Source organism: Aquarana catesbeiana, linkage group LG05 (assembly GCF_042186555.1).
Source record: "Aquarana catesbeiana isolate 2022-GZ linkage group LG05, ASM4218655v1, whole genome shotgun sequence".
Classification (NCBI taxonomy): Eukaryota; Metazoa; Chordata; class Amphibia; order Anura; family Ranidae; genus Aquarana; species Aquarana catesbeiana.
In genome coordinates this window covers 58,958,377-58,983,836 of record NC_133328.1, presented here as the reverse complement: position 1 = coordinate 58,983,836, position 25,460 = coordinate 58,958,377, and the positions used below count along the sequence as shown (strand labels likewise).

At 42.6% G+C, this 25,460-nt stretch overlaps 1 protein-coding gene across 13 annotated transcripts in view; it reads right to left on the bottom strand.

Moving 5' to 3' along the window:
• The window catches only part of KIAA1217 (KIAA1217 ortholog), a 901,007-nt gene that overhangs the window by 337,843 nt on the left and 537,704 nt on the right, over positions 1–25,460 (bottom strand). Inside the window, exon 1 of one of the 13 annotated variants that reach the window (XR_012244380.1) lies at positions 10,488–10,733. The exons of the other annotated variants lie outside the window; for them this stretch is intronic. The gene's annotated coding sequence lies outside the window, so the exon portion shown is untranslated. Of the gene's footprint in view, positions 1–10,487; positions 10,734–25,460 lie in introns of those variants that run through there. 13 annotated transcript variants of the gene reach the window in all.

Sequence of the window (25,460 nt, the reverse complement as noted above, 5' to 3'; positions counted from 1 at the left end):
GGGGTGTAATTTTGAAGCACCTGATTAGAGTTATAGGCTCTAATAGGCTTCAAAAAAGGTGGACTCGTGTCACAGAGCATTGCGCCACGAGCCCACCCATGTGTTACAACAGCAAATTAATATTTGCTGTTGTAACACTGATCCTCAATCCGGCCAATCAGAAGCAGGTCTGAGAGCCGTTTTCTGATTGGCCAAAAAGAAAATAACCACTAGTGGGAGCCAAGGTTGACTTTTGCAGGAAAGTCGACATTGTCACATAATTTCTCCTGTCTTTTTCCAGATCTGACCATTAAAGAAAAACTCTGCTGACCATTGCTTCCCCCATCATCTGAATTGCCCAGGTTTGTTACATCCACCGGCAACATTCATATCTGAAATATCAATATTGGGAACACTGACCCTTTAACACACACAGAAGCACAATCATTAGTTTTATAATACAAAGTCAATTGTGGAAAAACAATGACAAGGAAGTGCCTGGACCGTGACTCGCGGCCAATTATCTTCCACTGCAATGAAACATGAATGTTATTTAAAAGTCAGCGCAGACAACAGTCACATTTTAGGACATCCACGATTGGAGATGCTTCTGGTAATTACTTGACATTTTCATGAGGATCAGCCCAGCAACAAAGGCGCCATCCATCCACACCACATTCCTGCAGATAATGACCCCTACACATCCAGAATATAGGGGTGTGTAGGTACATGGGAACAAAGGACTATGCTATCTGGGGGATATCTGTACCCTAAAAGCTAAAATGTTTCTCTTTAGGCATTCTCGTCCACAGCAGCCAATCAGCATGGAGGCTCAGCCGTGGAATGAAACATTTTATGCCTTTACATAGCAACAATGACAGGAAAAGATTGTAATGTTACAATCTTACAATGTTTCAACATGTGGAATTAGAATGTTTCTTATAAGGATCCTGAACAAAACAACAGGAAAATAACACATGTAGCCAGCATTCATTATACGAGATGTACACAATGGTGCAGCCACAAAGTTTGGTGCTCATAGAGGGTAATGGAACTGTGCAGATCAGGATCCCTGGCTTTCTTTCTCAAAAAGTGTCATTAAAGTGGAACTTCAGTCATTTTTTCAACTTTCCATCTATTAAATCTTCTGCCCTTATTGTTTTAACTTTGGATAGTAAAACATTTTATTTCTGCCAGTAAATACCTTATACAGCCCACTTCCTGTTTCTTGTCTGGAAAAAAGTATAGGCTTATGACATGAGGGTGAGTCATAGGAGGGCCAATGAGAGCTGCAGAGCTGGAGGTGTGCCTCTCTGTGTCTGTGTAAATCCAGGAAGTAAACAGGCAGCAGCTTCAGCTGCCCACAGTTAAAATGGTTGCAGCCAGACTCAGTGGAGGGAGATTTCTGCAGCATATTTGGCAAGTACAGAATCACAGTATATATAAAATAATATGCAAAGTGGTTGGAGGGAAGCTTCAGAATGGCAAAGATGTTTTTATTACAAATTATGTGAGCAATCTGCAGTTCCTCTTTAACGCTAATGATAGGCAGTGGTGGATTTATAAAGGGCAACTGCCCTAGGCCTCCTGACAGAAGGGCCCCACTCCTCTATACAAAAATAGTTTAAAACAATATTTAAAAAAATGATGTAAAATAGTAAAAAATAAATAATAACAAAATAATATAAAATATATAATAATAAAAAATTATTTTTTATGAAATGTATCTTGGGAAGTAATATTTTGCCGGTGTTCTGACATATACTGTCCTCCTATCGGATAGTGTCCGCTCCGTACTGCGCATGCGCAGCGCTTGCGCAGTACGGAGCAGAAGGAGATGCTGAAAGTGTCCGAAGTTGATTAGCTGACCATCAGCTGTACACGGCGCTTCGGCACTTGTTAGCGATGGCTGTGTAAGAGGGCCCCTCGTGGGCTTGCTTCGCTCGCCACGCTTCGGGCACGGCCTCGCTGCGCTCGGCAACTATTTATTCTCACTCTATGTCCACTTGGATAGTAGGGAATGAACCTGGACATAGGGTGAGAATAACAGCGCAGGCGCCGTGTACAGCTGATGATCAGCTGTTAAACTTCGGAGACTTTCGGCGTCTCGTTTGTCCTCCGTACTGCGCCTGCGCAGTACAGGGCGGACACTATATGATAGGGGACTGTATTTGACAAGACACCGGCCTTCAGCTATAAATGTTTTTACTCTGGACTGGTATATCGCATCATTTTTAAAAATGAATTTTGGCAGCTTAAGCGAACCACATGTAGAGTGCTATGACTGCATGTGTGTGTGCATGTATGACCTCAGAATGATGTTGGGTCATGCATTTTAAAAATGTATGACTGTCATTGAGAATGGAAACCAACTCTGTGTAAGAGGGGCCCCCAAAGATCTAAATCTGGCTCTAATGTTGGGTGTCCCATGTGTGGCTGCTGCTGCATTAAGCTGACCATAGATGGGTAGGGCTTCAAATGAAAGTTCTGAGGAAAATAATTGTTATTTATTATTTATTTCAGGTACCTGTATAGCGCTGTCATTCCCTGCTCCCAAGGAGCTTTTAATCTAAGGTCTCCAACTCCCATACATACATACACATACTAGGACCACTTTAGGCAGGAACCAATTAACATTTCAGCATGTCTTTGGATTGTGGGAGGAAACCGGAGTACCCGGAGGAAACTCACGCAGGCACAGGGAGAACATGCAACTGCCAGGCAGGTAGTGCCGTGGTTGGGATCCAAACCAGCGACCCTTTCACTGCTAGGTTCTAGGAAAGTTAATTTGTGTTTCTAATCATTGGTGGGTCAAATCAACATTTGTTTTCGTCCGCAATGATGAGAAAATTTGAAGGAGCAGGATGGAAATTTTTTCTTGAACAAACACATTTTGAACAGTGTATGTGGTTTTCGTTTGGTAAAGTCCATTTATTGCAAAATCAAATATTAAAAGCAAACAAAACCTTTCAAATGACAAAGGACTGTTCTAAAAATGTTTGTACAAATTTGTATAAGACTTTTCCTAAGAATCTTCATTAAAAATTCTATCCATCTATGGAGGGAGAGGAGAAGTGGCTGTCAGAAAAGCTATACAGGGAGATCGGTGCTTTTAACTGCCCCCACCGCCACACCGATCACCTGTAAGGCTGCCTAGCCCCACTGCTGAGCTTGAGGATGCCTGGTCCGATACATAGACTCGGCGGAAGGAACCGTGCATTCATCTAAGGCTCGGCAGTTCCCAAACGTATTGCAGGACAATTTCATGGGTCAGATGGTAGACGCGCCAACTAGAAACAGACCTACTGATTACCAACAATACAGATCTGATCACGGATGTGGAAATACGGGGCAATTTAGGAATCAGCGATCACAGGTCAATTAGTTTTAGTATAAATCATACAAATAGGAAACATAAGGGGAATACAAAGACACTGAATTTCAAAAGAGCCAACTTCCTTAAACTACCAACCTTGCTAGAAGATATTAATTGGGATAAAATCTTAGGAACAAAGAACACGGAGGAGAGATGGGTTCGCTTTAACAGCATATTAAATAGGGGAATTAGTCAGTGCATCCCACTGGGAAATACAGTTAAAAGAGTGAACAAAAGTCCTGGGTGGCTTAACTGTAATGTAAAAATGCATATAAAAGCAAAGGAGAAGGCCTTCAAAAAAATACAAGGCTGAGGGATCATCATCAGCATTCAAACTTTACAAAGAATGCAACAAGAATTGTAAGGGTGCAATTAGGGCAGCTAAGATAGAACACGAAAGACACATAGTAGAGGAGAGCAAAAAAAATCCCAAGAAATTCTTTAAGTATACAAGCAGTAAAAGAGGGAGGACAGACCATATTGGCCCCCTAAAGAATGAAGAAGGACATCTGGTTACAAAGGATGGGGAGATGGCAAAGGTATTAAATTTATTCTTCTCCTCAGTCTTCACGAGGGAATCGGAGGGCTTCAGTAACCAAAACTGCAGTGTTTTTCCTCATGACACATGACAGGAAGCACCCCCATGACTAACAGAGGACAGAATTAGGAATAGACTTGAAAAACTTAACATTAATAAGTCACCAGGATCAGGTGGCTTGCACTCGAGGGACCTTAGGCAATTACAGTCAAGTAATTGCCAGACCATTGTTCCTAATTTTTACTGACAGTCTACTAACTGGAATGGTACCAGCTGATTGGAGAAAAGCCAATGTAGCACTAATATTTAAAAAAGGGCCAAAATACATCCCTGGGAATTACAGACCAGTTAGCCTAACATCAATAGTATGCAAGCTCTTGGAGGGGATGATAAGGGACTATATACAAGATTTTCGTAATGAAAATGGTATCATTAGCAGTAATCAGCATGGATTCATGAAGAATCGTTCTTGCCAAACCAAACTATTAACCTTCTATGAGGAGGTGAGCTGCCATCTAGAAAAAGGAAGGCCCGTAGACGTGGCGTATCTGGATTTTGCAAAAGCATTTGACACAGGTCCCCATAGACATTTACTGTACACAGTGAGGTCCGTTGGCATGGACCATAGGGTGAGTACATGGATTAAAAACTGGCTAGTTCAGAGGGTAGTGATAAATGGGGAGTACTTGGAATGGTCAGGGGTGGGTAGTGGGGTCCCCCAGGGTTCTGTGCTGGGACCAATCCTATTTAATTTGTTCATAAAACGACTTGGAGGATGGGGTAAACAGTTCAATCTCTGTATTTGTGGACAATACTAAGCTAAGCAGGGCAATAACTGATCAATATCTGAACAAATTAATGGGGTGAGCAACTACGTGGCAAATGAGGTGTGGAAAAATGTAAAATAATGCATTTGGGTGGCAAAAATATGAATGTAATCTACTTCACTGTTGGAGAACCTCTGGGGGAATCTAGGATGGAAAAGGACCTGGGGGTCCTAGTAGATGACAGGTTCAGCAATGGCATGCAATACGAAGCTGCTGCTAACAAAGCAAACAGAATATTGCATTAAACACCTGGAGTATGCTGTCCAGTTCTGGGCACCAGTCCTCAGGAAGGATGTACTGGAAATGGAGCGAGTACAGAGAAGGGCAACAAAGCTAATAAAGGGACTGGAGGATCTTAGTTATGAGCGAAGGTTATGAGCACTGAACTTATTCTCTCTGGAGAAGAGACGCTTGAGAGGGGATGTGATTTCAATTCAAAAATACCGTACTGGTGACCCCACAATAGGGATAAAACTTTTCCGTGGAAGGGAGTTTAACAAGACACGTGGCCACTCATTAAAATTAGAAGAAAAGAGGTTTAACCTCAAACTACGTAGAGGGATCGTTTCTGTAAGAGCGGCAAGGATGTGGAATTCCCTTCCACAGGCGGTGGTCTCAGCGGGGAGCATCGATAGTTTCAAAAAACTATTAGATAAGCACCTGAACGACCACAACATACAGGGATATACAATGTAATACTGACATATAATCACACACATAGGTTGGACTTGATGGACTTGTGTCTTTTTTCAGCCTCACCTACTATGTAACTATATATGTAACAGGTATTGGATCAGGCATCGGAGCATTTTCACGAAAATCGATAGGGCAGGAATCAGAGGGCCCTGCTCGTTAGAGCTTACAATATAGGGGGGGGGGGGGATTAAGTGGAACAATAGGTAATAGCTGTGGGGGATGAGCTGATGAAGAAAATGAAAGTACAATTGTTAGGTGAAGGCAGGATAAGCTTCTCTGGCGAGAAAAGTTTTCAGGGATCACCTAAAAGTGGACAGAGTTGGAGATAGTCGGACAGATTGGGGAAGGGAATTTCAAAGGATGGGAGAGGCTCTGGAGAAGTCCTTGAGGCGAGCATGGGAGGAGAGGACAAGGAAGCTAGAGAGCAGGAGGTCTTGGGAGAAACGAAGTCGACGATTTAGTTGGTATTTTGAGACTAGGCTAGTGATGTAGCTGGGGGCAGAGTTGTGGATGGCTTTGTAACTTATTGTTAGTATTTTGAATTTAATTCGTTGGGTGAGTAGTAGCCAATGGAGGGATTGGCAGAGAGGGGTAGCAGACGCTGAGCAGTTAGTAAGGTGGATGAGTCTAGCTGCAGCAATCATGATGGACTGTAGGTAAATATTAATGTAACGTATGCTGTTTCCCTTTTGGGATAACGTCACTGTATAATGTTTGTATTTTTTTGGACAAGATGATCACCCCAGTGACTAAATAATTCTGTAAAAATGATACATATGGTCGTGATGAAGCGGGGTGGCCCGCGAAATGTGTAGACCAACCTACACCACCTTGTCACTTACAACATTTTGGCGATTGTTTTTAATCCTTACAGTATTATCCAATAGAGCAATGTTATATGAGAACATTGTTTGTAATTAAAAATGACTTATTCTTAATGGTATTTTGTTTTTTTTAACTCCTAAAGGCACTTATATATTTCTTTATTATATACTATATACCTGGGATGACGTCCCTGGGAGTTTAAATTTAATGTATTGAATTATTGGCTGCCCCACCATTACACTCTATTATGCCACATCTAGTTTTCACCAAACTTTTTACCTTTTTTTTATGTATTTTGTCTATTTTCTTCTTTGGGAGGCACAGTGCCCCCTGTAAGCTGGACAGGTTTGCACACAAAGTACCACTAGGCATGCAGTCTCCATGGTGGGCTATCGTGATGGTCAAATGAATGAGATTCATGCTTACTGGTTCATGATGGTTAGTCTGAGATTTGTGACTGTTGGTGATATCATGGATCTCTGATCTAGCAGCGTTCAAAGGTGCACACTGCAAGTTGACAACTAAGATTACCATTCTCTTAGCAAAGCCTACCATCCCTAGGAATTAACATACAAACTGCAATCATGAAGAAATGTTATATTTAATTCCTACTATTAGCAGCGACGACTGCTGCCCTTTTCAAAAACTATGAGTGTAAATACACATAATAGGTATCACATACAGTAGGTAATAGCTGAAAGAAAACGAAAAGTGTTTTTTATAGTCTTAAACACCTGTGACAAAGTACGCAATTACATTCCACAAAAAGCCTTCAATTCATGCAGCCAGAATTAAAAGAAAAACAGACTTTTGTATGACCTCTGTAAAAACCACAGTAGGGTGATGTTAAGCAAATAAATTCATGGCACTTTCAAACACAGAATGTCAAATTTCCATTTGTTACAATTAGCTGGATCTAGACTCCTATTCACATGCTTAGCAGGCTAATCCTAACCGTGTTGCTGAAAACAGCCTGTTTACAGAGCTCAATAGCTGAAGCTCAACTTACACCGACAGATGAATACGTCAGAACAGTGAATCCTCCACCCTTCTGTATTGACTTTCATTTAGCGCGAGACAGCCACACAAGAAACAGCTACTGCTGTACCCTTTATTTTAGAAAACACAGTACTGCAAAAGCACTGTTATAGAAGCATAGTAACTCAGCACTGTTGCCATTGTATTTTTTTCAGTGAATACAAGATGGTCTCTGATTGGGTGAGGTGGAAAGCATGTGGTTACCACCTCATCCAATGAGAGAGTTCTGTATATTCAGTGAAAAATACTTTTTTCTGAATGGCAGTCATACCGAGTGGGAGACCACCTGTGGTTACTACTACAGCAATTTATTTAGCTTCCACAGGAATCGCTCAGGTCTGAGATATGCTTACTAAAGCCAGCCATACATGGGTCAGAATTTGCCCGCTTCAGCAGGGACCGACCAATTTTAGATCCATGTATGGGCACCCTGGTTGTACACAAGATTGACTTATGTACATTCAGGCTTTTGAGTTTTTCCCGAATGATTAGGGTCGCCGGCAACAGCCAGCAACACTAATCATAAAATGAGGGTCTTGCGAGCTATCACCAGTGTATCAGTAAGAGATGTATATTTACATGTATATCCACACATGCATATAACGATTCAGCCGCTGACACTGTTCACAGTCCCATATTAGGCAAAAATTATACTAACAAAAAAAAGTGTCGCGCTAAGCAATCAATCATAAATAGCGTGCAAATATACATAAATAAACTGCTTTGTAAATTCATAAATGCATATATAAAAAACTCATACCATAGCAATGTAAAAAGTGCTTACGTGATCAAACTTTACATATCATACAGTGTGCAAAACAGTGAAAGTCCATAATAAACACAGTAATGAAGATTTTCAAATTGGATAAATAGAGAGAAGATCCTTGTGAAAAGTGCTCAAGACTTTAAGGTAAGTGCCGACACTCCAGTGCTCCCCTTTGTGGTTACCCTCACCTTGAAGCATGTGACCGCACAGTTAAGTTTGGTCAAAACACACTGACGAACCACCCCTGGGTTCTATGGGAAAAACTGCTCAGGTGTCCTTGATCCTCCTATAGTGGTATCCTCGTAGTAATGGAGAAAGAAACAAGCTGGATAGTGTGATATCGCTTTAAAAAACCTTTTATTTAAAAAAAAAATCCCAAGATGGGTACTCACATGTACAAGGTGCTTGCAGAGCACCAAACTACAACAGGTATATCTGTTTATGCCCATGGGGCTATCAATCAGTGTAGCGGATATCAGTGTAGAGCTCCAGCTGCTGCCAAACACTGTCCTGTCCCCTCCCCAACACGTGTCGACACAGGGAATCACGTGTCTTCTTCAGGGGGAATGCTAATTGTTGTGTTCTGCTGGAAGGGAAAGCTCCCTGCTGGCAGAGCACAATAGCACCACGGGAGTGATTCTGCTATGAACACTGACTGTTGATGGAGGAATCAAACTATTTTTTTTCTTTCCATCCATGGTGGACAGAAAGAAAATAGCATGACTGATGTGAATGTATATGTAGAGTGCTGCGTAAATTGACTGGGCTATATAAGTACCTTAAAAAAATTAAAAAATAAATAAAATAATATATGGCCTGCCTTACATTGGTCCATGCAAGACTAATGTAACAGTGCTATAAAAGTCATACCTAATCCTCAGCTTTAAGGGTACCACATAGGCACAATTAACATTTGTAGATGTTCTCTATAAAGATAGCAAATCTTCACTTTCATTAGATTTCATATCTACTTTAAGAAGAAACTAAACTCCTTGGCTTATATACAGCAACTGTTAAAAACCATTTGCCACATAAAATTTCCACCATCTGAACTTTCCCTGCAGCATTTTCATATATTTCTTTCACATTCAGGTATTTTCTACTTTCTCAGAGAAGGAACTAGGAATAAGAATTTTTGCTGGAATTCAGGATTGAGTGTAAAGATAGTCAATGCTTCATTTAGCATGTCTTTAGTTGACATAAAACATAAAAGGTCCCATTCTGTCGTAAAAACACTGAAACATCTGGGGCCAATATAAATATGTAGACGAGTAGAAGTACTTATATTACATCTCTAGCACTGCAAATTGGATTGTGACAATACTTTGGTAATGACATCATGATTCTGGTACTATCTGGAAGAGAGTATGTACTTGTAGGTTCTTTAAGCAGTGAGACATTTAAAATAGAACAAAATCTTCACACCAAAATGAGGTGCAGAAAAAGCACGCTCTGAGCGCGTTTTCCACACCGCTTTCAAAGTGCACTGCCTTTGTAATCTGGTGCGAGTGCCAATACAGTAATACAGCCAATGCATGCGCTAAATGAATAGGCCGCCAAATCGTACTGCAGGGTAATGCACAGGAATTGCACACGAACACCGACGCCATTCCTGTGCAACTCTGGTGTGAACCAGCTGTCAAACTTATAATAAGCTCTAGCAAAAACATATGTACCTGTACATATTATTCTATTCAAGTAATGCACACTGAGACTTTGTTCCCCAACAACTAAAGTCCCTTTCTCTTAGGGGACAATTTTTTTAATTTTTTTTGCAGATTGAAATGCAGGTATAAAATATTTTAAAGAACTAAACTGAATGCAATCTATTAGATTGTAAGCTCTTATGCACAGGGTCCTCTCAACCCCCTATTGTATTGCATTGTAACTGTACTGTCTCCCTTTAGATTGATAAGCACTGTGCAAACTGTTAGCGCTATATAAACAAAACATTGTCAAAATATTTCTCTGGTGGGATGAAAACATCAATGCTCACAAAACTAGTAAGGTGCCTTTCCTAAAACCTTATATATAAGGACTCTAGCGGCAAGATATTTGTACCTTTGTTCTTGGCCCTCCAGCCATTATAAAGGGGGTCTCACTCCCCCAGTTCCATTTTTTGGGCTCACATTCCTTCTTGCCTAGTAGGATCAGATCGACATTTTGATGACAGTAGCCATACCTGTACCATTGAGACTTTAACTATTTCACAAATGAGAAGGTTGTCAAGAAGTGGTTAATCTCGTGAGTCTAAAATGTCATAAATATCTCATCCCTAAATAAATATCCCACAGAGAAGGGAACTCCAGAAAGTAGATCTCTCTCTGCCGGAGTCCCTCTGAGAACCATGAAGGAAGCTCCCCAATATCCACCCATAACTGAAGCTTCAGGTGAGTTGTTCCCCAAGTTAAACATTTACAAGTTTTATTGCCCAAGTTCTACCTTGCTGATGCCTGTCTGGGGTCTGCTTCCTGCACAGCAGAGTGACACAAATCTTTTCTCCGTCCTTGGCTTCTTCTCTGCCAGGGGCACCCGTTGTTCCATGTCAGGACCCTCAGCGTTGGCCGAGGCTTCAATGCACAGCCATGGAGTCTTGTGTCTACACGTTCAGCTGGATCCTAATAGCAGGTTGCCGGATGTTACAGCACAGAGCTCTCCTGAGTGTCTCATTACTGGTTTTTCATGGGTGAAACACAGTGAATAGGAGGAGGTGGAGTTAAAGTGTGCAAATTCACTAAATCACTTCTGCCCATAAAAGAGCAAAGGCTGGAATCCAGATCACCTAAACAAGAAGAGGGATCCTCTCCCCTCCTCGCCACCAGAGCACAGACATCCAGATAAATGCACAGAGATGACTAATGCACAGAAGAGTGATGCTAAGGGGCATGCAAACCTCATCGCTGCTTCTGCTTTGATGTTACTTTGTCTGATCCTCTCCTCTGTTAACTATATAACACTCAACAAATCTCCATTATCAATGGCAGGGAAACTTTTTAACTCCTTCGCCTGGTTATTACATCAGCACATACTTTTGTGTATTTAAGAGAGAAGTATGGGTTTGGGGGTTATTGCAGTTTTATACTCACCTAGGTGGATGCTGCATCTGTCCCCCCCGGCGTCTATGCACTGAGAACTGAGCGATCGAACATCGCTGATGGCTCAGTTCTCACGGCTCCCTGAGCAGAGAGCTGCTGCCTGTCAATCAGCAGCTCTCCTGCTTTGCTCCTCCACATTCACTGGAGTGCTGAGATGTGGAGGGCTGGGGAGCGGCTGTCTCTGCGGCTCGCTGAGAGGCTGAGACGGCTATCAGTCCAGGCAGCTGGCGGATCCAGACTTTCAGAGTCGGGATGACGTGGTGCCTGGACTGATCCTGGTGACGTCAGCAGAGAGCGGATTTCAGTCCGCTCTCTGCTAAATACGGGTCACAGGAGCGCAAAACGAATTACACCCTTGTGATCCATAGGAGAAGCCCAGCCAAACGAACTCAGGCTGGACTTCCCCTTTAAAGGAAGAACTTTTTTTTGTTTAGTTTTGGATAGAATAGAGGTGGTTTAGAACCCCTGTCTGGTTAAGCTGGCCATAGATGGATCGATATTCGGCCAGTTCAGCAAGGACCAGTGTCCTGACAAAATAGGCAACTCGGGAGAAAATCGAACCACGTCACTTCCGCTTTCTTTAACCACTTACAGACCGGAAGATTTTCCCCCTTCATGACCTGGCCATTTTTTGCGATACGGCACCGTGTCACTTTATCTGACAATTGCGCAAGTCATGCGAAGCTGTACCCAAACAAAATTGACGTCCTTTTTTTGCCACAAATTGAGCTTTCTTTTGGTGGTATTTGATCACCTCTGCGTTTTTTAATTTTCTGTGCTATAAACAAAAAATGCGCGTCAATTTTGAAAAAAAACTATATTTTTTATTTTTTCCTATAATAAATATCCAAAAAAAAAAAAAAAATTCTTCATCAATTCAGGCCAATATGTACTCTTCTACATATTTTTGGTACATTTTTTTTTTTTTAAATTGCATTAAGTGTATATTGATTGGTTTGCGCAAAAGTTATAGTGTTTACAAAATAGGGGATGGATTTATGGCATTTTTATTATTATAATTTTTTTTTACTAATGGCGGAGATCTGCGATTTGCGGCGGACATATCGGACACTTTTGACACTTTTTGAGACCATTGACATTTATACAGCGATCAGTGCTATAAAAATGCACTGATTACTGTGTAAATGTCACTGGCAGGGAAGGGGTTAACACTAGGGGGCGATCAAGGGGTTAAATGTGTTCCCTCATGTGTGTTTCTAACTGTGGGGGGGGGACTGGAGGAGGAGAGAGATCGCTGTTCCTGATTACTAGGAACAGACGATCTCTCTATCCTCCCCTGTCAGAACGGGGATCTGTTTGTTTACAATGACAGATCCCCATTCTGGCTCTCTTTCCGTCAGACATCACGACCGCTAGCCACGCGCATCGGGTCCCCCTGCCGTGCAGCGGGCGCGCGCCTGCTATGGCTCTTGGAGGAGCCAACGTACACCTACGAGTCCACTCGACCTGCGGGGGAGCTCCTGCTGCTCGCGGTGGGCGCATGCCCACTGTATCTAATGCATGGACTGGCGTACAGGTACATGGGTTCGCGCAGCCGGGCCACCCTGCCGCAGTATATGTGCGGTGGGCGGTCTGGAAGTAATTAAAGCGGAGTTCCACACAAAAATGGAACTTCCGCTTTTCGGAACCCTCCCCCCCTCCGGTGTCACATTTGACACCTTTCAGGGGGGAGGGGGGTGCAGATACCTGTCTCCCATGGGAGTCTATGCCTCTTCCCGTCCCGACCGCGCTGTCTGCTGGGAACACACAGCTCCCAGGAGAGAGCGGGGACCACTAGGGACGCGCAGTAGGGAACCGAGAATTGAAGCCGCAACGCTTCACTTCCTGATTCCCTCACCTAGGATGGCGGCGGCAGCTGCCGAGAACCGAGCGGGTTCTCGGCGTCCCCTGCCGACATCGCTGGACCCTGGGACAGGTAAGTGGCCATGTATTAAAAGTCAGCAGCTGCAATATTTGTAGCTGCTGGCTTTTAATATTTTTTTTTTTTGGCGGTGTGGGTGAACCTCCGCTTTAATCTGCATTATCATATGTCATCAGATTAGTTTGTAGGCAGGTGCAGTCTACTTTCCCCACTGTAGGTGGCGCTCGCCTGCAGCAGCGTTGCAGTTGAAGAGGAAGTCAAGAGGAACATAGCTCCTCTATAGTTTCCTGGGTCACTGGGGAAGATATCCAATTGGATGCTGCCACTTTATGTGACTCTAGCAGCCATGTTGGGTCAGGCAGAGCCTATTTAAGGCCCTGGCTCCGAGGCTTGGCACGTATTTTGCAAGTGGGTAGAGTGGGGACAGTTACCCCGCCTGGTAGGGACAGAACTAGCTGCAGGGAAAATGAGGAGGGGGGGAAAGCTTAGGACTCACAACTTCTCTGGATATCTTCCTGTTTGGGCATGAGACAACCAGGCTGAAACAGGCGCCGTCAGTTTGGCTAAAACCTGTTCTCTACACGCTGTTGGACCCGTGAGTGTTCCTGGTTAGGCTGTCTTCCCACTGGGTTTATTGTTAACTGTCTTTGCATTATTTCAATACACGTTCTTTCAGCGCATCCAACCTTCATGCATGTTTTTTCTGCATTACCATGCATGTGTTTTGCATGCTTTTACCTGCAAGAAGTAAATACAAAGAAAACAGTCTGCTGGTTGTATGGTATACTACATTAGCATGCTCTATATGTGCATCATACTGCATTACCATTTATGTCTATGGTCCCCAGAAGGCACTGCAATAAATTTTCATCATGTACTGTAGTGCTGTTATTGAATAGGTTTCATGATTTGTATGACAATTTTATGTGTGTGTTTTAACTGTGGGGACTGACTGCATAATACCGCCAGGAACCATTTAGATGCCACTGCAGCCTGAGCGCAACAGAAATGCATGAGTGTGAATCAGGCCTTAAAGAGGGAACCTTAGTCTCACCAAGGGTGATGATTACAATAAAAAAAACTGAGTATGGGTCTGCTTTAAAGCTGTAGTAAATCACAGGAACCCCCCCCCAAAAAAAAACTGCATTGCATACTAGCACATTATGAAATACTTGCCTTAGAACAAAGCTCCCGCAGCGCACCCGGTCACTGCTGAGGGAGCTGACATGTTCTCTCGACGTTTCTCTGGGGTTCGCACGCTCCGGCGCTGTGATTGGCAGGAGCCGTAATGACGTCACATGAGTGCGGGAGCCCTCCGTTTCGGCAAGTTCTGGCAGGATACACTGGACCTGCAGAACGTGTGCGCTGCTGACGTCAGTGGCTGCATGCAGGGTCAATATCTCCTAAACCATGCAGGTTTAGGAGATGTTCTTTTTACCTACAGGTAAGACTTATTATAGGCTAACCTGTAAGTAAAAATCACCAAGCGGCCAATACAACCGCTTTAACCTAAATTATAATTGGTGGGTAAAGCAGCATTAAACCCACAATCAACAATTATTATATTGTAGCTTTTTAGAGTAGAACCAAATCATAGCTGTGACTACTGCATTCGTTTTCTTTTTTAGGCTTTCTTTTATTGTCATCTAAAAAATCCAGCCAGCAAGTCTGTTTTTTGCAGCACAAAATGTCACATACAGCAGACTGTATCAATTTACACGGATGAGACAGACAATTCAACACTGACGGGGGTATTTTAAATGATCAGCTGTTATTTATTCATGCAAAATCTGTATCCCAAAAGGAAAAAAAACAGTTGCTGTAACTGCTTATAAAGTGTGAGTTATAAATCTGCTAATACAATTACCACTCCCCCCCCCTCCCAGACTGACAATGCTGCTGTCTGCTGTGCCCCCTGTGCTCATTCCTCCAGAGTTGTGTCTCACTAATACTAGAGGTGTGTTACAGGCCAGATCTCCAGGTGAAAACAGAGGGGGAAAAAGCCAAAGGAAATAAAATGAATGCAGCCACCACATCTAATGATTGGTAAGCTGCAATATATTACATTTTTGGGTGTGAGATTATTAGTGCTGTAAGCATGCAGGCACATTTCAAAGTCACCCTGTTGCTATCAGGGAAATTATTGACAAGGTCTTCTGCAAAAGATACTAATGTCTCCATCAGGTACCGACTCAGATGTTCACTATCTTCAAGAACTACACTGCCCAAAGATTCTCCAGCATCCCTCACACTTGTCTTATGTTTGCTTCCCCGCCATGCTCTGTGGTTCCATCTCTTGGAATCTACCTTAATATCAGACACAGTAATGAAGTAGGGGCAGGTAGATGGTACCATAGTATGCAGTGGGTGATGCAGCAACCGAGACACCCAGAAGCGTGATGGATGTAAAGGTGCTTCCGGAGGTCGTAGCTCTTCAAAACAGCAAATTGAGGGCTCACCTCCACCTGAGTCCATTCACACTTGTGTGACTTCAAAATCATAGGTTTTCCATTGCAACTTTACAGAGCGACTTGATGCGACTTTGGGTGAGTGCGGCTTTGGCTTTGACCAATGTGATTGTGCTCTACAAAGTTGCACACAAGTCTCATGTATATCATGCAAACAAACAAGGTACCCCCCAAAACAAAGGGACTTTAGAGGACCTCAAATATATAAGGATATGTTAAAAAAATAAAGTTTTTTATTATACATTGCTAAAAACTTGGTGCATACATCATCATGAAATAATATATCCAATACATGTTAAAATATGTATATCATGCAGGTGCAACTTTCATGTGACTTTTGAGGGTTTACATTGAAGTCTATGGCCCTCAAGTTGCATAAAAGTTGGACCAAAGTAGAACAGGAACTAATTTAAAGTCGTTGGGACTTTAAGTGGTACGGGTATCAACGGTACTCATTGGGGAACATGGGGTGTGGCTTGTCATGTGACCTTGGGGTCCAAAATTGCACGGCAAGTGGCACAAATGTGAAAGGGGTCTTAGTATTTAAAAAATCTTATTTTGCAGGGAACTTTTTCAAATCAGTTTTCTCAATAGTGATAGAGATTGTCTGCTTGTAATTACAGCTTGTTCAGCCTGCTGACTGTATAATCAATTATTATCCCTTCCCCCACCTGTAAGCCTGTCCACATACCTTCCCCTCTGGTCCCCAGTGTCTGAAACATGTTACACTGACAGTGCTATATAGTATGAAAAAAGATTCTGACACATCCATTCACAGCCTGCTTTCTGGTATGCAGGGACTTTCAGGTAATTATGCAAATAGCATTTAAAAATATTTAATGACATGTTAAATGGTCTTCATAAAACTTTCTAACGTTCTTCAAATATAAAATAAAACTAGCACACGCTGTATTCTTCCTACTCAGAACGCCAGTGTTCCATAATCTCTCTTTCTGTTACAATGTAAAGGGTACCCGCTGTTAATGTTTTATGCAGGCTTCCGCTACAACTGTGGCCCTATTATGTCTGTTCATAACGACTCCTATAAAAATGACGCATGAAGAGGATTGTTTTATTGTGGTAAGTAGTTTGTTGACTTGCATGATGTCCATACTGTATTAAATGCAAAGCTATTAAAGAAAAAAAAAATGAAAATAGTACTAGCACACTGTACTGTATGTATAATGTAATCTGGCCTAACGGGAAGAAGGCGACACAAGGTGCCAGTATATACTTCGGAAGATGCCCAGTGGGAGGGGCGAAATGCGTCAAGCAGGGACTAGTAGTGACGTCATTTCTGGTAATTGGAACACACACCGAGGCGGTGATCTGACTCCATATACATGCTCGAATTATTACTTTTTTTGTAAGTGTAATTTCTTTTCATTTTTTAAATAAACCTACGATATTAAGCTATGGAGATCTCTCTTTTGTTGACCCTTATACCATGAACATAAACATACTGTATCGCTGAGGACCCCATAATCGGAGGAGAGGGGTGTATATTCATCTATATCACGCCAGGATACTTACATGCCAGTCTGACCTTAACTGTGGGTGAGTGGGGAATACAGGCGGGGAGCGCGGCACCACGATATTCACTTGAAGGACCGATCAGTACTTTCACTTTGTATGCACTTATGGACTATATGAAGTAAAGCCGAGTTCCACTCAAAAATGAAACTTCCGCTTTAAGTGTTGGTGACCCCCTGACATGCCACATTCGGCATATCATTTTTTTGGGGGGGGGAGGATACCCTCTTTTTAGAGGCACCCAGCTCCCACTTCCTTCCCAGGGCTCTGCGGTGCCGGAAGGAAGTTCACCCCTCCCTCTCTGCAATCTTCTGGGACACGTCACAGGTCCTAGCAGATTGCCTGGCCATTCACGGCTCGCGCATGCGCAGTGCGTGCCCGGCTGTGAAGCCACAGCCAGGTGCCCACAGTGACAATGCTGGCACTGCAGAGAGGAGGGGGAGATGAGCAGGGCTTTGTTCGCCCGTATCGCTGGACTGTGGGACAGGTAAGTGTTCGATTATTAAAAGCAAGCAGCTACACTTTTTGCAGCTGCTGACTTTTAAATGGGTGGAACTCTGCTGCTTTAAGATTGCTGCACTGGCACTCTATATTATTTAGTGTTTATGCACAGATATATATGAGTTCAATTATTGAGGTAATTGTACACTGACTGATTTATAAGAAAGAATACAGGTATTTGAGTTTCTAGTAAAGAAGCAGCCCTTGGTTTATTTTCGACACCGGTACATACTTACCTTTCTCAGTGTGCGCTCCATTGAACTCTGCTCCAATCACTAGAACTGGTCTGTGGAAGTCAGCTGGAAAACTGACACTTCCGGGAGGGTCGATCTTCTGGATCTCCCGAGGCCCTCAGTGGTTCCTCCCTCTGACTGCAGAAGAGAGTGGTGACGTGAGGTCAGAGGGAGAAACCAGTTAGAACTTTGGGGGACCCAGGAATCGACCCTCCCGGAAGTGTCAGCTTTCCAGCTGACTTTGAGGGACCAGTTCTAGTGATCGGACTGGAGTTTGGCTGGGAAAGGCGAGTACTTACTGGCTACTATTAAAGGTGGGAGGGATTTAAAGAAAAACTTAAAGTGACTCTGTACCTAAAATAAAAATAAGTGCCTCCTACAAAAAAGTGGGTTCACACCCATCTCTTCCACTGCCCCCCCCCCCCCCCCCCATCTGCCCTGTACTGGAGAGATACAGCTGTTTGATGAATTTTTAGCATCTAGCACATTCTGGGAGCCTAGTCCCCCTCAGCACTCAGTAGTCTATGCTTTGTCTCTCCTGTGCCCTGTAGTGGCGTAAGGGCCAGCAGGAGGAACCATAGAGTGCAATGGGGGAACCAAGAAATTGACACTTCAGGAAGTGTCAGATTCTGAAGAATCTTCAGGCACTTGAATCTTTCCAATAGGTGGGATGGATGGTGGGAGAGGTAAGTATGAACACACGCCTTTGTAGGGGGCCTTTTAATTTTTTTTTCTAGTGACAGGGTTGCTTTAAACAGAGCTTAAAATATAAAACAAGTCCTCAGCAAGCACTGTACAACTCCAGTCATGTGAATCTGCCCGGGGTCATAATGTCACACAACAGGGAGGCACCCTGCTCTGTTTTTTTTTTTTTCTTTTATGCAAATGAATGAAGGTATTTTCTGACAAATAAAACCTGTACAACCAGAGTTACGAAGAAAACTGCCAGAGGCTGTACGGCATGCTGTAACTTTATCTGCAGCTTCACAGCACCACCTTATTGTAACCTTAGAGCTGTGTTTGCCACGCTATCAATATCAGACTGTGAAATCATCAGTGAACTGTGAAAGTTAAAAATTAACTCCGATGAAAAGTGGAAAAATTATTCTTGCTAGAATTCACTTTATTTAAAGGGGGGGCGGTGGTGGATCCATTGTACCGTGGATTAATTTCTGTTCATAAACCCCCCCCCCCCTCACCACCAGCCAGTTTAACTGGATTATGCATACAGGCCTATTCAGATCTATGCACAGCAGTCCTCCAATGCGTTAAAAAGAAAATGTTGTGTTTTTTTGGCATGCACAAAACAATTGTAAATGCGTGAAACAACGTGTGGGGCGCAGAGGACCAGTTGGGAGGCGGTCTGTCCTCACTCCTGGTCCCCTTTAGGTCACTGCCCGTCGGCCACTCGCTGTGTTACCATCTACTGCGCGGACGCGTCTATGTAGGCTGGGCGCATGCGCAGTTGACGTTCTATGACCGGTCTGGATCACGTTAACTCGGATCTTATGCCGATTGGTTGATCACAGACGGGACGTGCATACATAGGCACGCTGGCTCGGCGTCTCATTGAGTCACACACACTTGGTGTATCACTACACAGGCGGCTGCACGTTTTTAAGGGATCTGCCTGGCAAAGGTATTCCATCTCTCTGCATTAAGTTTGGTCCTTTTCCTATCATTTTTATAACATGGCTTAACCCCTTCCCGACCGCCGCATGACGATATACGTCGGCAGAATGGCACGGGTGGGCAAAAGGGCGTACAGGTACGCCCCCTTTAAGATGCGGCATTCTGGGCATGCCCGCCACGTGCTCCATGACCGCGGGTCCCGCGGACCTGATGTCCGCCGGGAGCCCGCGATCATGTCACAGAGCGGAAGAACGGGGAGATACCTATGTGAACAAGGCATTTCCCCGTTCTTCCTAGTGATATGACAGAGATCACTGCTCCCTGTCATCGGGAGCAGTGATCGCTGTCATATGTATAGTAGCTCATCCCCCCCACAGTTAGAATCATTACCTAAAACACACTTAACTAGGGCTGAAACAACTAATCGATTAATCGACAACTAATCGATTATGAAATTAATCGATTACTATTTTCATAATCGATTAATCGGCCAGTAACATAATGGGGTTAAAAAAAACTTAAATGAGCCCTTTATAGTACAAAAAGAGCAAATAATCGTTACTGTAAATATTACTTTCACAGTTCTACAGTAAAAAAAAACCCTTACAGTAGTGATTATCTGCTTTTTTTGTACTATAAGGCTAATTTTAGTTTTTTATAACCCCATTATGTTAATAAACGTCTTAGACCTGGTTCACGTCTATGTGTTTTTTGGTGTTTTTTGCAGAAATGCACTACAGTTCATTTACATGGTCTCCTATGGGACCCGTTCACATCTATGCTTTTTTCAGCCACTGCTTATTTGGAAAAGGTCAGGGACTTTTTTTAATGCAAAACGGTGCTTTTTTGGTTCAATATACTTCAAAGGAATATACTTCAATAGAGAAGCTGCAGAAACGCATGTAATGCAATTTTGCAGCAATTTGTGTTTTTTAATTGCCCAACAACAAATTGGCCAAACAAAAAAATGAAAAAATGCAAATCGCAGCAAAATCACGTGCGCAAAAATAAAAACGCACAGCAAAAAGCACTGCAGAAACAGATCAAAAGCAAACTGCATAGGTGTGTACCGAGTCTTATGCTGGCCACACAGATCAATTTTCAGACGAGAATATTCATACGAAAAATCTTGGTACATTCGCTGAATGAAAGAATGTTTGAAATTTTCACTTCTTTTTAACATTCTGTTTTTAAAATGAATGTAATTTCTGAACGAAAACCACATACACTGTCTGATAATTCCTTTCACCAAGAAGTTTTCTATTATTTCTACATTTTCCCGTTAAAATTACTTTTTTTTTAAGTTAGACATTGTTTTTTTAAATAAAAAAAATTTGATATCGGAGTCTGATGATATTTACCAGATTCACCCTTTAATAGTATATACAGTGTATCTCTCCTCTAATAGTATATACAGTATTTCTCTTCTAATAGTATATACAGTATATTCTGTCTGTTATTCTCAGAGTGGATTAGATATTTTGCTCCCCAACCATATAGTTGGTTGTTTATATTTACCATTGCATAGAGATATTTAAGAATAAATTGCCTTTTTTTTTTTAAACTTTACATATTAACTAAATTATACACCACACTTTTTTTTACGTTTATTAACCGATTAATCGATTAATCGAAACAATAATCGGCCAACTAATCGATTATGAAAATAATCGTTAGTTGCAGCCCTACACTTAACCCCTTGATTGCCCCCTAGTGGCGCCCGAAAAACGCTGGTAAAGCGCCGCCTAAGACCCCTTTCACACTGGGGCGTTTTTCAGGCGTTTTTCGGGCGCTGGCAGTGTAAAAGGGCTTGCGCCATTGGCGCACCCAGCCCAGTGACAAAAACACAAAAGCGCTGCAAAGAAGCTGCTTGCAGGACTTTTTTTTAATTCCTGCCAGCGCAGCATCCCAGTGTGAAAGCACTCGGGCTTTCACATTGAGATTGCAGATGAGGCTTCTTTCAGGCGCTTTTTTTTAACGCTAAAACGCCTGAAAAACGCCCAAGTGTGAAAGGGGTCTAAATGTCAGTGGCAATTAGTCAGTCCCCCCCCCCCCCCCCCGTGTCATTGTTAGATTGTTCACTGCACTATCACGGTCCCATTATAAGTTGTTAATAACTGCCATTAGCAGTAAAAAAAAAAGACAAAAAAAATTCCAGTATATATAACATAGTTTGTAGACGCTATACATTTTTTGCACAAACCAATAAACATAAACTTATTGGGATTTGTTTTTTATCAAAGCTATGTAGCAGAATACATTTTGGTCAAAATATATGAAGAAATTTGATTTTTTAAAATGTTTTATTAGCTATATTCTCTAGCAGAAAGTAAAAAATATTGAGGTTTTTTTTTTCTTTTCATAATTTTCGGTCATTTATATTGCAAAAAATAAAAAACCCACTGGCAATCAAATACCACCAAAAGAAATCTCGATTTGTGTGAAAAAAAAGTATATCAATTTTGTTTGGGTACAGCGTTGCATGACTGGGCAATTACCAGTTAAAGTAGTGCAGTGCTGAATAGCAAAAAATGGCCTGGTCATGAAGGGGGTAAAATATTTTGGAGCTCAAGTGGTTAACAGAGATCAGACTGTGGGTGTAATAAGAAATAGAAGGAGCAAATCAGTTCATGTGCTGAAAAGACATATGCTGATAGGAGGAGAGAGGAGAGTGACAGAGAGATGAGCTTATCGCTGTGCTGCTTTCTCCTTTCACTAACCAGTCATTGGCTAGGACTGATCCAGAATAACTCAGACCCAGAGTAAGCAGGTTGAATGATGCTGAGGACATCTAGTGGTGGACAAAAAGTATTGGAAGTGAGGATGAACATTACAGCAAATGCTACTATTTTTATTTTGTCTTTTATTGGGCTAATTTCTTTTGTTTTCATTTTTATTTTATTTTCAGACTTGTTTTAAATATAACTGAAATGCAACCCAAGAGGCTGCTAAAACCTAGAATTACAAAATGTTTCATTAAAAAGCGGAGGCTAAATCACAACAATGCTTTAACCACTTCTGGACCAAGCCTATTTTTGACACTTGTTGCTTACAAGTTAAAATCAGTATTTTTTGCTCGAAAATTACTTAGAACCCCCAAACGTTTATATATATATATATATATATATATTTTTTTTAGCAAAGACTCTAGAGAATAACATGGCCATTGTTGCAATATTTTATGTCATATGGTATTTGTGCAGCGGTCTTTCAAATGCAATTTTTGGGGAAAAAATACACTTATTTGAATTAAAAAATAAAAAACTTTAAAGTTAGTCCATTTTTTTACATATTGTGACAGATGATCATACGCTGAGTAAATAGATACCTAACATGTTACGCTTTAGAATTGCATGCACTTGTGGAATGGCGACAAACTATGGTACCTAAAAATCTCCATAGGCGATGTTTAAAAAATTGTAACGGTTACCTGTTTAGAGTTACAGAGGAGGTCTTTTGCTAGAATTTTTGCTCTTACTCTAACGATTGCGGTGATACCTCACATGTGTGCGGGTACGACTTACGTATGTGTTTTCTTTGGGGGGGGGGGCGCTTTATATAAAAAGAAGAATTTAATTTAGCACTGACCCTTTAAAAAAATAAAATAAAAAGTCTGATCACTTTTATTGCTGTCACAAGGAATGTAAACATCCCTTGTGACAGTAATAGGCTGTGACAGGTACTCTTTATGGAGGAATCTGGGGTCTAAAAGAGCGGCGGATTGTCCCCGCCCACTCCGTATGATAACGGACAAGTGGCTCATTAGCTGCATCAGTTGTCATCGTGAGAGAGCCGACCCTTAGCTCTAAAAAACGGTACGAGGATGATGCCTGTAGCTTCAGGCATCACCCTGTTATAACCACTTCAACCAAATGACGTACAGGTACGTGATTTGGCGTGAAGTGGTTAATTATAGATGACCGCACCTCCATTCATTTTCGGATATTGTTTATTTTTTTTGTCATTTTTTGTCATTTTGTACCTCTCCTGGAGTCTTTAAGTTGCACCTCCATCCTACCTCGCCACGGCGAGGTGCGTCATTTCGGCTTTGTCATTGGCTCCTGGGATTGCTTTGTCATCAATCCCAGGAGTCATTGGGCATTCCCCACAGCTTGCATCGCATTATTTCGCATTGCCACAATTCGTCCCCACTGCGCATGCGCGAGATCAGGAGGTGCATACTGGGTAGCCAGCTGCATCTAATCCAGAAGAGAGTACTAGCGGGCTTCAGATGCCCACAGTCACAATGGCAGCATGCTGAATCAGGAGCATATAGTAATGAATGCTATTTGTAATCCATGAGCAGTGACTCATGGGGGTAAAAAAAAAATAAATTGCAAATTAACATGCATTGCTTTGGGGAAGCTGCCTAATGCACGATAATGGACAAAAAATGGACCTTCAACACAGTGACCACAATACAGGGCAGGGTGGGTTGTGCGGTTCTGCGGTGCAGGTGTGTACTTGTGCATTTGTGTGCTAATGTGCATTTTGTCAATGTGTGCGTTTCACCACCTGTTACTGCAAACACAATAGTCCTAGGCACGCCTTAATTCCCCGTTTTGTGGCTTCAATGATATATTCGGAGTAAATAATTAAAGCATATTTTTTAAAACTAACTGTGAACTGCCTAGGAGCGGCATGTAATTGCGTCTCACACAATTACCAGAATGATCCCACCTGCGGCTTTTCATGAGCTAATGTTCGTTGACAGTTTCCATATGGCAGATGTAGGTAGTGGTGCCCCCTGGTGTGAAATTCCTGTCTACAAACATCTACGATAACAATAAATGGTGCTGCTGAACAGAAGTTGGAGGAGGGCTTGTACCACAACTGGAAGCGGGAAGCCGCTTGTCTGCAAAAAGCTGTCAATTAACCATACATAGACCTTCGCTGTGTACCCGCCAACGCTTATGACAGATAGGGACAGATCTGAACATGTTGTCTATGGGGTTTGAACGCAAGTGCAGATAACCTTGCAGGACTACAGCTGCACAAACAGGCTAGCGGGCCAAAAATTTTTTAAATTGTTTAAAAAGCCAATTTATTTTGTTTTGGATTTGAGCAGGGTTAGAACCCCTGTCAGGTTTTTATTGCTTTCAGTGTCTCCACTGTGAAGATTTACTCTCTGTATTTGTCCTGGTGACCATGGTCACAGGAACTAAACATGAAGGCAAAACCAAAATTTTGAGCTGTCCCCAGAACAGAAAGAGAGGGGAAAATCCTCCCATGGGGACATATAACAACTGGCAACGCACGAAAAGAATTTCAGCCGGTTCAAGCCATAGTTGGCCCTGTCGGCACGCTCCTGCCTGACATCTTTTCTTCTGAAAATAGAGGGAGCTAGGCAGAAAACTATTGGCTCAACAGCAGCCGCATCCAATCAGATGCAGTCACCGTTCAGGTATTCTGGCAGCCAGAGATGCCGGCTGTCAAGTGCACAATAGCCAGTAGTGTAGATTCATCCATCAACGCTGAGGGGATACATCTCACTTTACGGAGAATTATTCTAAGTATGGCCTCATTCCCACAGGCACACTTAAGCGTACCCCCATGTGAGGGGACGTGGTTACCCACACAGGTGTTCCAAGCCTCCACGTGCAGACAGTCCCATTCATGTCTATTGGGATGCAGCGGCTGCACAGACACAGCCACAGTTCCCAGTTTGGCATCCATGTGGGTGCAGGTGTGTCCCTGAGCTCACGGTGTCTGGGTTCATGGATCTGCACCCACATGGAAGTCTAATTTGGAGCAGCAATTGTGTCTAGGCAGCCATGGCGTCCTAATGGACATGAAGGGGACTGCCTGCATGTGGATGCATGGAACACCTATGCGACCCATGAGGGCAAACATGGATGGAAGCGTACTTAAGTATGCCCATGTGAACAAGGCCGTGGTGAGAAGAATTACCCCTAAAGTGAGACAAATACCCACAGAATGGATGGATGAACCTGCGCTGCCAGCTATTGTACCTCTTGACATCCAGAATCTGTGGCTGTCAGAATACCTGAACAGTGACGGCATCTGATTGGATACAGCTGTTGTTCAGCCAACGGTTTTCTGCCTAGCTC